The sequence below is a fragment of the Rhineura floridana genome, chromosome 4 (assembly GCF_030035675.1).
Source record: "Rhineura floridana isolate rRhiFlo1 chromosome 4, rRhiFlo1.hap2, whole genome shotgun sequence".
Classification (NCBI taxonomy): Eukaryota; Metazoa; Chordata; class Lepidosauria; order Squamata; family Rhineuridae; genus Rhineura; species Rhineura floridana.
Genome location: NC_084483.1, coordinates 69,496,696 through 69,509,337, shown reverse-complemented (window position 1 = coordinate 69,509,337; position 12,642 = coordinate 69,496,696). Strand labels below are relative to the sequence as shown.

Here is a 12,642-nt window from a genome sequence, read left to right as displayed (position 1 = left end):
TCAATTTGGACTCAACATATTAGCACAGCTATTATCAGATGTCCTAACAGCAATCAAGGGCTGCAAATATCTACTGTTTCTTAACCCTGTCTTCTAATAAATATTTTGTTATAACTTATCAATTTGATGTCTTCACTTGCCTTGCTGGTATCAAATGCGAATCCTAGGGCTCATCCAAACTGACCTGGATAATCCATGTTTTCCGTATCCCCGTTGTCATCTGACAGTCCCCACTCTCCTTTTGGTTTGGTCTTTCCCGATGTAAGAAACCCGCTTTTTCTGCGTCCGCACACAGCAGTGAGAGGACGCACACAGCTATTTGGGTTTTCCCAGCCCCACCTGTGACACCACCCCTATTATCCAATTGGTCTGCAAAATGTGACGTATGCTCCTCTCCCCCTTTGCACCGAAGACCACGTGCATGCGCTTGAACGCAAGAGCGCAAATGTTTGAATTTCCAGATGTTTTGTTAGTAGTGGCCATAATGGAGTTCGCCAAGTTTTTGGCTCTTGTGCAGCTGCACCTGCAACTCTTAAATATCTGCCTTCTGCAGCTGAGGGATGTTTCCCTTCAATTCATGTTGGCTGCACAAGAAAGTGAGGAGAATGATCATATGATATCTGAGGAAAGCTGCAATCGATTGTTGTTTCTGAGGCGACAGCACCTGCGGAACCAAGAACAAAAATGGCGTTCACCTTTGTGGAAGAAGTTGGCTGTCCTGGCCCATAGCACCTTAAAAAGAAGTATCCCTCGGAGAGTTTGGGTTCGAGATCGTGCAAGATCCTGGTGGGAGACTGAAGTTCTGCAATCCTGGGATGATGATCTATGGCTCGCCAACTTTCGTATGACGAGGGCAACATTATACGAAATAGCCGATCTTCTTCGACATCATCTCGAAAGACGGAACCAATATGCGAGATGCAATTCCAGTGGAGAAGAGGGTTGCTGTGACTGTTTGGTGGCTGGCAACAATGGAGTGTTACCGGGAGGTGGCAGCGAACTTCGGACTTGGGAAGTCAACCGTGGGAGACATTGTGGTGGAGGTGTGCCTGGCTATAGAGCATGTTCTTCTTTCAAGAACCATCAATATTGGAAATCCGCAGGAGGTAACTATTTAAAATGTGTCAGTATGAGTATGTCTGGTTTGCGCAATGTGATAAAATGCAACTGCAATAAAGTGCCTCTGCTTAATTTTCAGATAATGGACGGCTTCATGAGAATGGGATTTCCGCAGGTGATTGGTGCTGTTGATGGTTGCCACATCCCGATAATGGCTCCCGTGGGACAGGACGAGGAATATATCAACCGCAAGGGTTTTTACTCGATTTTACTGCAAGGGACTTGTGATCATACTTGTCGTTTCATTAACTTTGAGGTTGGCTGGAGTGGGCGAAATCATGACTCCTTCATTTTTCGCAATTCAGCTATCTTTCAAGGAATGGATGCTGGGGTGTTCGTCCCAGGTAACTCCACCATAGCAATCAGGGGGGTTCAGGTGCCTCCACTCATCCTTGCTGCCTACCCAATGCACTGTTGGCTGATGAAGCCCTATGGGGGGCATCTAGACAACTTCGAGATGGCTTTTAATTGCATCTTTAACCGCTGCAGAAATGTGGTGGAAAGAAGTTTTGGGCGTTTAAAGTCTAGGTGGAGATGTCTTACTGCATGCCTACCTGTCGCAGAGGAAAATCTTGTAAGTGTTGTGACTTCCTGTGTGGTACTACACAACATTTGCGAGAGCAGGGGACATATTCTACACGAGCAATTAGACGTGCCGGATGAGTTGGAACTTCCAGCATATGGGGAGCAGTTCCAAGAAATGACAATACGAATGCGTGCAGGGGGAATGCGGTTAGAGCTGCTATCGCTCGGTTTATAATGGAGAACAATTTTTAAGTGGATATCTTCCCAACTATGAATATGTCCCACCTTTACTGTTGGATCAATGTTAGCTCAGTATATTTCCTTGACCTCCTTTCCCCTTGCTCCTCTTTGAAGTGTTCCCTTTGTTAAAAGAAACCTCAAAACCACTTATCTGCAAAGATTTGCTGTAGTTGTGCTTCTGGCTTCCATTTCCGCTTTTGCGCTAAATCGAATGTATTCATGTTTGCATTTCCGCATATTAAACTATATGGAGATACGCACACCTGGCGGTAACAATTCTTTCTTAGGAACTGCACGGGTGCAGCCCCCCCCTCTGGCATTTGTGGAGAGGGATGGGAGCGGTGTCCAGGGCTGGGAGGCATTCCTAGGAAAGCAGCAGTGGCGGCGCCTGGGGCTGTCAGGCTGCTCCGTGGAAAAGATCCATTATTTGGCATCGGAGGGTGGGGGGGCAATATGCGAGCCAGCTGTTAGATGGATTACACACCACCCACTCTGCCTGCGTGTGTTCGACTGCCTGTAACCAGACACACTGAAGGGTTTCTAGGGAGCGAACCACCAAGGCTGTAAGGAAGGACATAAGGGGGCTTCTGCACTTCAACTGGTCGTTGATTTGCGCCTTTGGCAGGCTGTCCTTAACGATCCTCCTTTGAGCACTCCCGCACGCTCTGTCTCTCTCTCTATATATGTACTCCCTGTCCCGCCACCACACTCCTCAGATCCAATTTAGGCAGTATTACTGCATTTGCGATATATCGCAAAACCGAAAGAATGTGGTTTTGCCTTTTGCAAATCACCTTTCCTGTGATTCCACCGCAAACCAGTAATGACGTGTCATGACTGGGAAGGTCCACCACCAGTCTCGATATATATTGCTAAAGCGGCATGTATGTTGCTTTGCCATTTACCAAATAAACGTTTCCGGGGGAACACGCAGCAGGTGATCCCACTGGTTGCTACTGAAACTGCAATAAAGTAAAGAGCGCCAGCCTCTATGGTGCTGGGTGCCCCATCCACCCTATCAAAACACGTGTGTTTGTTGCATTGTACGCCCACCATTTCTATCTCCATAAAGTTTGTGTTGTCCTGCCTTTCAGTGCCTTTAGGCAATGCCTTTCACTGCCCTGCGTAAGGTATTGTCGAGCTGTGGAGCTCCTCCTTATGATTTCTTGTGTTAATAACATGAGGAAAGCCAAGGGGTTGATGGGGAGCACCCCCCTGCTGACAGCACAGGAAAGGGTGTTGCTTTCTCTCATGAGCATCATGAAGTCCTCATGTTCACTTGCTGCTGCTCTCTCTCTGCGACGAGAGTCCTCTTTCGCCTCTTTCAGTATCAACATGAGGAGCATGTCTGTTCGGCTTCCTTTGGGCTTCTTACGTCTTCGTTCGGCCAGACGTACTGCTGGTGACAGGATCGCAGTTGGGTTGTGTATTGCTGGGTCTGTGAATTGAGTAACGTTACATGTTAGTGGTGTTATCTGAAATGATGGCAAGCATAGTTCTATGACATAAGCAAGAGGGACCATAAGTTCTAACACATAGCAGGAATTACTCTTGTTGATTGTTAGAACCAAGCCAACAACAACATTACTTACCAACACTTGCACGTGCGTCTTCTGCATCCTCATGATCTGGTACAGCCGCACCCACTTCCAAACCATCTGGAGAAATGTTGAGACAAGAATGGAACAAAGTTCACACAAAAAGAACTATTGTACTTGTACGCATATTTCGGAAGAGGGAGAGCATGGGTAATGGTGGGCTGTAAGGTAGAACTCAGACAAGGTGCCCCTCAATCGTTGGGCCCCCGCAACAAACTGCAGCCCCCAAGGGTCGAGGGATGCAGCAGCTGCAGCACATAGCTAGGAAAGGGTGGTGATGGCTAGGTGGGAGGGGGAGCGAGGGGGGGATGCAAGAGCCCAGGAACTCATCTTACCTTATAGGGAGCCACACAACACTACCAGCCCAGATCTAGCCTCAACTATCAAGGCGGCCTCAGGATGATGGCGAAAGGGAAACCTTTCAGAGTATCATATTAATGAATATGCGCAAAAGTGGAAAGATGGCTGGCAATCACAAGCTTTCCCCACTACATACATGTGTAAGGTTAAACTGTTGTAGCTTCTGCGCAAATGCGCATTTCCGCATCTGCGCAGCATATCCCATCGCTGTGATTGGTTGCGTTTTCCTGGGCTTTCCCCACAGACATTTGCGCACGTGCGCACAAGTGAAAATACAGGATTGGATGGAAATGGGGAAGGGGCGGATTGGTGGATATCAGGCAAAGCTAGAAACAAGTGCACAACAGACAAACACTCCAGAGCTTTATTTTTACTTAATTCAGGCCAACACAGGGAACCTATGGCTTGCGGTTGGCCCATAAAGGGGAAGTACTGGGGGGCTGAGGAGATACAACTTCTCCTTGCCAGCGTTAAGAAAGTGCGCAAAGCCGAGCGCTTGATGGGGAGCACCCCCCTACTCACTGCCCCAATTTTTCGTGCAGTGACAGTGGATATATGTGCACTGCCGCACAAGTGCGCTCCAGATTTAAACGTCTGAAGGCTGACTTCTTTAATGCCATGCAGGCATTCCAAGGACACCCCCCCCAGAAAAAACCACCATAGGTGTGTTTACATATGCTTTATTGGGAAGGTGGTACCACCATGTGCATTGTTTTCTATGGAACAGGGAACTGAACTGCTTCTGTCAAACAGCTTTGGGGGTAGACCATGCAGTGCATTCCATGTCAGGGGAAGGATATTTCTTCTGTGTATTAACAATTGCCTTCTCGACTCACAGTTCATCCTCCACAACAAGAGCTGTCACCAGGAGAGGAACAGGAGGTGCAAGAACCCCACCATGGTAAGTCACCAAATTATTGTGGTTCACGACCACCCACATGCTGAACCAGGGAAAACTTGTTAGGCTGGCTCATTTACTTTAACTCATGATTCCAGCACAGAGGGTGTTAACAAAGCAAGGCATCCTGACAAAGGAGGTGTTATAGCACTTACACAATTTAGGCACTGAAAGGTGCATACGATAAGTGGCTGCAATGTCACTGATGCGAGGAAGGCATGTCATGAAGGACACATCCTGTGGCTTTCAACTGCAGAGTTTTGTGGGCCAAAGAACCACTTCTACCCCCCCCACAACACTTTTCGGCACAAGGATCATTGACCTTGTGCAGGTGGGGGGAGCGTTGCTTGCGATAGCAAGAACCAATGTTATAGACACACAAGCTTCTATTGTTTGAAGGCAAGACAATAACTGTTTGGCTGTAAAACTTGGAAATACATGCACAATGAAAAAGGAAGAGTTGCCATACATCACAATAGTTGTGGGGATATCCAAGCACACACCATTAAGAACAAAATGCATAGCATGGCATGCATTCTGCTTTGGTTCCACACTACATGATGTTCTCTGTATTGCTTTCATTGTGCCCACAAGGTAGCGGACATCTCCACACAAACTGAAGGCGTTCAACAGGCAACGCAGACAACCGATGTGGAGGATCTAATGTCCAGAATGCAACTGCTGGAGAGCAAGTTTTTAACTCAAGGTGAGCTACATGTGTATCACACCCGGTGTAATTAGGGAAAGCGGGCTTCCCATTTGCACACTACACCAGCAATCAAGCTCCATGATGTGCCTGTTGAGGGGAACATTATGCATTGTGGATGCCCATAGCAGTGACCGCCAATATTACCTTTGCTTTCACAGCTCAGTGCTCGGAGAACTGGATGCAGTCCCTGGAGGAAGCCATATGAAAAATGGAGAGCCTTTGGATCACCAGACTACACAGGAGACTTCAATTTCTGGAGTCATTCCACTGTGCGCAACAAGCGGCTCATGAGGCTCCGGTGCACCGCTAAGATTTCCGGTGCACCGCTAACAATTCCCATGAGAGTTTGTAAAGGTTCAGTTATTGTTATTGTTAACTAAAGAAATTTATAATTGTTACTTTTGCATCTGTTCCTCACTTACTGTGCAATTCCTAATACACTGTGAATGTGTGAGGTGAGCCAGTATTTAAATAAGGAAAGGTTACACTGCATTTGAAAAAAGGAAGTTTTTCTTTCTTATGTGCAGAAAATTTAACAAACGTATACATTTTAGATACTGAATTCCCTAAACAGAGTTTGCAAAATATTTTTGGTAAACATACATGCACAACCTTGAATTAATACAAAGTGAAACAGCAAAGAAGCTGGTCATAGCAAACACAAACCTCCAACAAAGAAATCATGGACACAGCCATGTTATTTTTGGTTAATATCAGCCTAGCGTGCCGCTGGTTCTCAACTGTAAGTGTCCCCTTCGTGGTTTTCCTGCTTTTTGGCCCAGGCCAAGCATAACTTTGAGAACAGGTGTACATAGTCAGGTGCCACCACGTTACATGCTTTGCCTGGTATAGTGTTTCTTTCAACACAGGGGGATCCTGCTTAGAGAAACAGAGGTACGAAAAGTATGGATTCTTGCTCCATGCCCTTACATAGAACCTTTATCCCAAGGATACAATTGGGTAGTGTAGGGTTGAAGGCGTGCTCCTTGTTTTCCTTTCCGGCGGCCTTGGCGGTTCTCTTCGCTTGCCAGTGAACTTACTGTTGCCGCTACACAATGACTGTTGCTGCCTCTGCAGTGGCACACTGGGGTTTTTTGTTCTGGTTTTCCCTGCACTCCCAGTAACACTGTCTACGCTTGCTGCTGCGTTGCTTTGCTACTGGTAAGTACGGGTCACTGTTGCCAGACTAGAAGCAATGCTACTTACTGAGGAAACAATTCTGTCCATTCTTTGCAAGTACATGTTTATTTATTTATTTATTTAATTACATTTCTAGACCGCCCTATAGCAGAAAGCTCTCAGGGCGGTGTACAACAAATAAAATCACAATTAAAATATGAGCAAGTGTGGAAAAATATATATATATATATAGTACAATTATAAAACATTAATAAAATTGCCATTGAGATTTATAAATTAAGATCATATTAAGTTTAGAATGTTAAATTAAAATATTTAAAAATTTACAAAATTTAAAAAGCCACAAAAAGGTCATGTTTCTGACCCGTATGTTCAGTGCAGCTCTCTCGTCAATCTTGGCAAGGCTATGACGGAAAAGGTCGTTGTTGTCCGTCATTAGCCTCATGAAGTCCTCATGTTCACTTGCTGCCGCTCTGTCTCTCCTACGAGCGTCCTCTTTTGACTCTTCCAGTATGGCCATTAGGAGCGACTCTGTGCGGCTTCCTTTGGGCTTCTTTCGTCTGATATCTGCTAGACGAACTGCCGGCGAAAGGGTCGCTGTGGGGTTGTGTACCGCTGGGTCTGCAAATTGAACAACATTACATATTAATGGAGGTCCCACCATTGATGGGATGCCTTGTTCCCTGTGACTAACCCGAGGGTGCATCATACACCTTACATCGCAGGAGCAACTGTCAAATGTCACAGACACATCATAGAACGTACCAACATTTCCACATGCGGCTTCTTCATCCTCATGTCCCACTTGACCCAGACCCTCTTCCAAAGCTTCTTGAGACATGGTGAGATAAGAAAGGCAAAACAGTGCCAGTAAATGTTTGGTATGGGAATCAATAAGTTCTTGAGTACATACAGACAGCAGTATTGCTGCCGGTGGTTTAACAATAAGAACATAAGAACATGAGAAGAGCCTGCTGGATCAGGCCAGTGGCCCATCTAGTCCAGCATCCTGTTCTCACAGTGGCCAGCCAGGTGCCTGGGGAAACACTCTCCCCATGGGAGGAATTCGATTGGGTTGTGGTTTAGTACACCACACATTGCTTGGGATGATGGGATTGGAATGGCAAACCACAGCATGCAGACTGCTGGGCTGGGCACTCGTAGTAGCCTCATGCTAGCATCCCCTCTCCAAACCAAGGGAATTTGGCCATGGTAGGGGCAATCCTCAACAATTGTCCTAGACGGGAAAAAAGGAAGCTTACCTGCTTGCTGTGCACACACACCTTCACTGGTTGGTGCCTCTCCAGGGTCTTCATTGCCCGCTGTTTCTGTCCCTGAAAGAAGAAAGTGATAACAACGTCTATAACGGAGCATTTTATATGGAAAAGTAAATCCAATATGGGTTGTTCCATCCCAAAGAAAGCAACCCCGAATGCACATTTTTCTTTGCTGTTGTGAATTGCACTCACTGTAAACCACCAAGACAGGATTGAAGGTGGTTTGTTATATGAAAACCACTGCTTTCCTAACTTGGTAAATGGGAACAGTGGGCTACCTGGTACACAAATGCCTACTGTTCCAGTGCAGGAAATCCATGAAGGGCTTTTGATACACTGTCCCCCCCCCATTTGCCTGCCTGAATTCGTACTGCTTCCCATTGCCAGGCTGCCCCCACCCACGTTAAGAAATGGTTTAGCGATCCAACAAAACACCATTTCTAATCACTTATGCAACAGACCCAAGTCATCAATGTCATTCAAATTGACTGTGGTGATTTTGTTAAGCCTTGACCATTCGGTATGGACTGCTGCAGGCCCGGTTGTTGCTTGTGTGCAAATCTTGGCTGAAGGTGCAGGCTGCATAGCATCATTGTTCTTGCGAACATGCAGACTCCTGGACGCTCTTAGTGGCGTCACGTTTGCATCCCCTCTCAGAATTTGGTGAAGTTGGTCGTAGTATGGACAGGTGGTTCTGCTATTTCCTGATTTTTAGTTGTGTGCGACGACCCTGCGCTACTCCGCTCTCATCACCTTGGTCTTGTTCCTGCACTCCATGGCTGTGTGGAAGTGCCCTCTGTTAGTCATCTGCCTTGCGATGCTCTCAAAGGTGTCTACGTTGCGGTGGCTACTTCTGAGTAGTCCTTGGACCTTTGACTCTCCCCAAATGTCTAACAAATCCAAGACCTCGCTGGAACGCCAGCTGGGACTTCTGGCTCCACTGACACGTTCCTGGCCGACAACCTGAGGAGAGGCAAGTCCTTGAGGATCCATCCCCTGTCCCCTGCTTCCCTTTCTCACTCTGGTTTGATGCTGTTAATCACGGGTGGGACAGCCTTTCCTTCTCGATGTGTTCTTTCTGAACTCCCCTACCTTGAACAGAAAAGTAGGGGGAAATTATCGACTGGAAAGCATTGTCTTTCCATTCATTGTCATACACACACATATATATCCATATGAAGCAATCCAACCACATGCAGTTACTGACAATCCAACCATGCACATACTTGTAAAAACCACCAGCAGCTCGAAATGGACTTTCAAGAAGAGGCTGCCTAAAAGGATGCCATATGTTGCCTCCCCTTCATTGCAATTGTTCTCACAAAAAAGGGCGCTGTATTAGCTACTTAGCAGAGTCCTCTCTGTGCCTATCTGAAGCACTCGTGCTTGGGTTAGCTAGCTCAAATGTGCATGAAACTATGCCAGGGGCTCATATCTGTGGCGCAAACAGCCTCCCTCGTACTTTCATCTACGCAACTGCGCACTTCTGCAGTATAACCCAACAAGATTCCAGGGGTGGTTGGGAGGTGGTGCCAGGGGTCATGAGGAAATCGCCCTCCCCACCACCAATTCCTGGGTTGTTAACAATGTGTCCAGAATTGGCAAAAATGTAGCGAGTGAGGCTGGAAGGAAGGAGGGAAGGGGCCCCATGTGCTACTGCATTTCAACTGGTCGTTGATTTGCGCCTTCTGCAGGCTGTCCCTCAGGAGCCTCCTTTGAGCTTATGTACTCCCCAATCCCGCCACCCCAGACCTCAGCTTCACAACAGTATTCCTGTATTCCTGCATTTGCGATATATCACCAAACCGAATGCATGTGGTACTGCCTTCTATTTAATCCCCATCCCCTTACAGGAACCACAGCTCGGTCCTCTGGCTACACTCACACATTCCGGGGCCCCATCAGCAGCAGAATCAAGGCCTTGCTGTGCCATCCTGTTGTTCTTGAATTTGCTTTCCTGTCACTATGTCCCCCTCCTTTCCTTTGTCTGTTCTCTCCTCTGATGCAGTCAACAACAGGTGGGTCAGCCGTTCCTGCTCAATGTGTTTGGTCTCCCCTACCTAGAAAGTGGCAAGGGAAAAACAAAGGGTTGAATTTATCGAATAGAAGGCATTGCCTTTCCCTTTCTCATATTTGTATATATATGAAACCTTCCTCCACCTTCTACAGCAAAATGCAAAAACTGGAAAAATACATATACTTGGAAAAACCAGCATTACCTTAAAAGCCAACAAATTATATATGTACAAAACCAGAGTAGGTCAGAACAACAGCAACTGGTATATATCAGCTTGCATAACAGGCTGGTAGCAAGGACACCAAAAGGAGCCTACTCTTCATGCCAATGAATCTCACATGAAAGGGGAATGTATTAGCTACTGAGAAGAGTCTACTCAGTGGCCGTCTTACCTCCTTTCAGTAGGATTGTCTTGATGAAATCTGCAGGAAAGGATAAGAAAGCATGTCAATGGTTCATCTCAGTGGCTTACATGCTGTCCTGTAATGGGGACAGTGCGGCCCTAACCACTGCCCGCACAGAAGCACTCTGAACATTTCTCATCCAGCCCCAAACTGCATGCAAAGGATGGGCAACGCTGGGAGCGGCTTGGAGCCAGGGTGTGGGCATATAGGCAACGATGCTGCCCTGCCGTCCCTGGGTTCAACCTGGAGGCAACCGACAGCAATCCTGTACAAGGAGCATTGTCACAACCTCCTAGGAAGAATCAAAACATACACAAAAACACAATACAGAAGGTGGGGAGGGGTCAGTTCAGCAGAATGGAGCCCTGGAGGGCGATGAGATAAAAGTCCTGGCAAGAAGAAAGAGCAACCATGGGAAGGGTCAAGATTCTGGCAGGAGTAGACCCCCCCACCAGTACCACTGGGCGGAAGAAGCAAGCGACACACGTCTCGTTGCACATGGGAAGTGGGAACAGTGGCTATTTGTGGGTGGGGTTGGGTGGGGAAAGAAGAGAAACCTTCGCTCCATTGTTTACTGATGCCGTATTCCGCTGCCTTAGTAGGGATCCAGCAGGCCATGTCGGGATGCAGAGGATTCCTCCAACCGACACCCCTGTCTCGTGGTGTTACCCAGGCAGCAGGCGTCTGCGTGACTCAGCCGCCTCTGGCCCCTGAACGCAGCATTCCCCCCATCGCCTTTGAGAGTGGATTCTCCGGCAGCCGCAGGGTCCTGCCCATGGGGAAGTCTCTCTTCTGCAGCCATGGGAGAATGAGCAGCGTCAACAGATCCAGTCTCACTCCTGCCGCTGCCGGGAGGAATAACCTGCCCGCCTTTGCCCTACCAGTGTCGGGGATGGGTTTGCAGCTACTTACTGAGCGGTGGGCCCACTCGCATCCAGCGCCCCTCAATCTTTTGGCACCCTGCCAGGCTTACCTTGATTACCGTGTTATGCGGGCAATGAACAGCAGGCCCCCATGATGGCAAAAGCGAAACCTTTGACTGAAATTTTAACACATATGAGCAAAGGTGGAAAGATGGAATCGGCTAGCAATCGCTTCTTTCACCCCTACCTACACCAAACGTAAACATCCGTTGCCAGGTTCTGCGGAACTGCGCATTTCCGCATCTGCGCACTATAGTCCATTGCTCTGATTGGTTCAGTTTTCCCGGGCTTTTCCCATGGGCATTTGCGCACATGCGCAAAAGTGAAAATACATGATTGAATGAAAATTGGGAAGGTGCATGGGGGACCGCCCATGGACCACCCATGGACCACCTACACATCGCTAAAGTCCGCGGTATTGCATCCGAGCGCCTAATGTTACTGCGGATGATTCCCAGTTTAAAAAAGCAAATCTCACTTTTTGCGATACTCCAGATGTGGATTTAAACGGGATAAAATCCAAGAAAACGGGTGACGTCGTATGGACCATGGAAACTTTATGAATACACAAAGCGATCATATCGCAGATTATATGGTCGTTTGGACGAGCCCCTAGTCCATGCTTAGCTACCTTGTGGTGCAACTTATGGTACTTTCATGTGTTCAACGACCAATTAGCAATACTGTCTTTAGGTAAAGACAGCCATTTTTTGGAGACAACACAAGACAATATTTTTACTGTTAGCCACAGTTACATACTCATTCTCTCCCCTCTCAACCCCTGTCTTACTTACGGTTTCTGATTTTGGAATTACTTGTAGTGCTTCAAAATTCTGCAAACTTTGCTTTACCAGGAACCACAGTGAAATAGAAAATGTGAAGATGTGTCCTTTGGGCAATGATAACTCTATTACAGGCATCTGGTTGGCCACTGTGAGAACAGAATGCTAGACTAGATGAGCCACTGGCCTGATACAGCAGGCTCTTCTTATGTTCTTACTAGACTTCCATTTTATCTCTAAAAAAATTGGCTGTGTAGAGCTCCGTGGAAGCAGAATGTTTGTTTATTCAATTTATTCTAAAACGTATGTTTCTTATTAGCGCTCAACAAATAAGTGAAAAGTCCATGAAAAGTCAGGGAAATGTCTTTTTAGGGTATTGCATAAATATCTGGCATAACTGAGCCTTAACTTTACCTCTCATTATATGTGAACCTCTGGATATGCTTATCCTGGTGCTGAACCATTTGACAATTGTTTAGTTTTAGTTTTTCTTCTATGATTTTGACTTTTTCTTGTTGATTTTAAACTGTAACTTTTTTCATGTTGAATAGGTAGGTATTTTATCTTTCTATGTTTATTAAGTAATGAAATAAAATAATAATTAAAAAACTAATAAATGTGCCAGTTGATATGAGGTCCAAGCTTGCAGA

At 46.7% G+C, this 12,642-nt stretch overlaps 1 long non-coding RNA gene across 1 annotated transcript in view; it reads left to right on the top strand.

The window, feature by feature from the left end:
• The window catches only part of LOC133384355 (uncharacterized), an 80,682-nt gene extending 74,860 nt beyond the window's left edge, over window positions 1-5,822 (top strand). Inside the window, exons 2-4 of the long non-coding RNA XR_009762526.1 lie at window positions 4,681-4,743; window positions 5,335-5,446; window positions 5,608-5,822. This is a non-coding gene — a long non-coding RNA (uncharacterized LOC133384355). The remainder of the gene's footprint in view (window positions 1-4,680; window positions 4,744-5,334; window positions 5,447-5,607) is intronic.
• The last annotated feature ends 6,820 nt before the right edge of the window (window positions 5,823-12,642 follow it).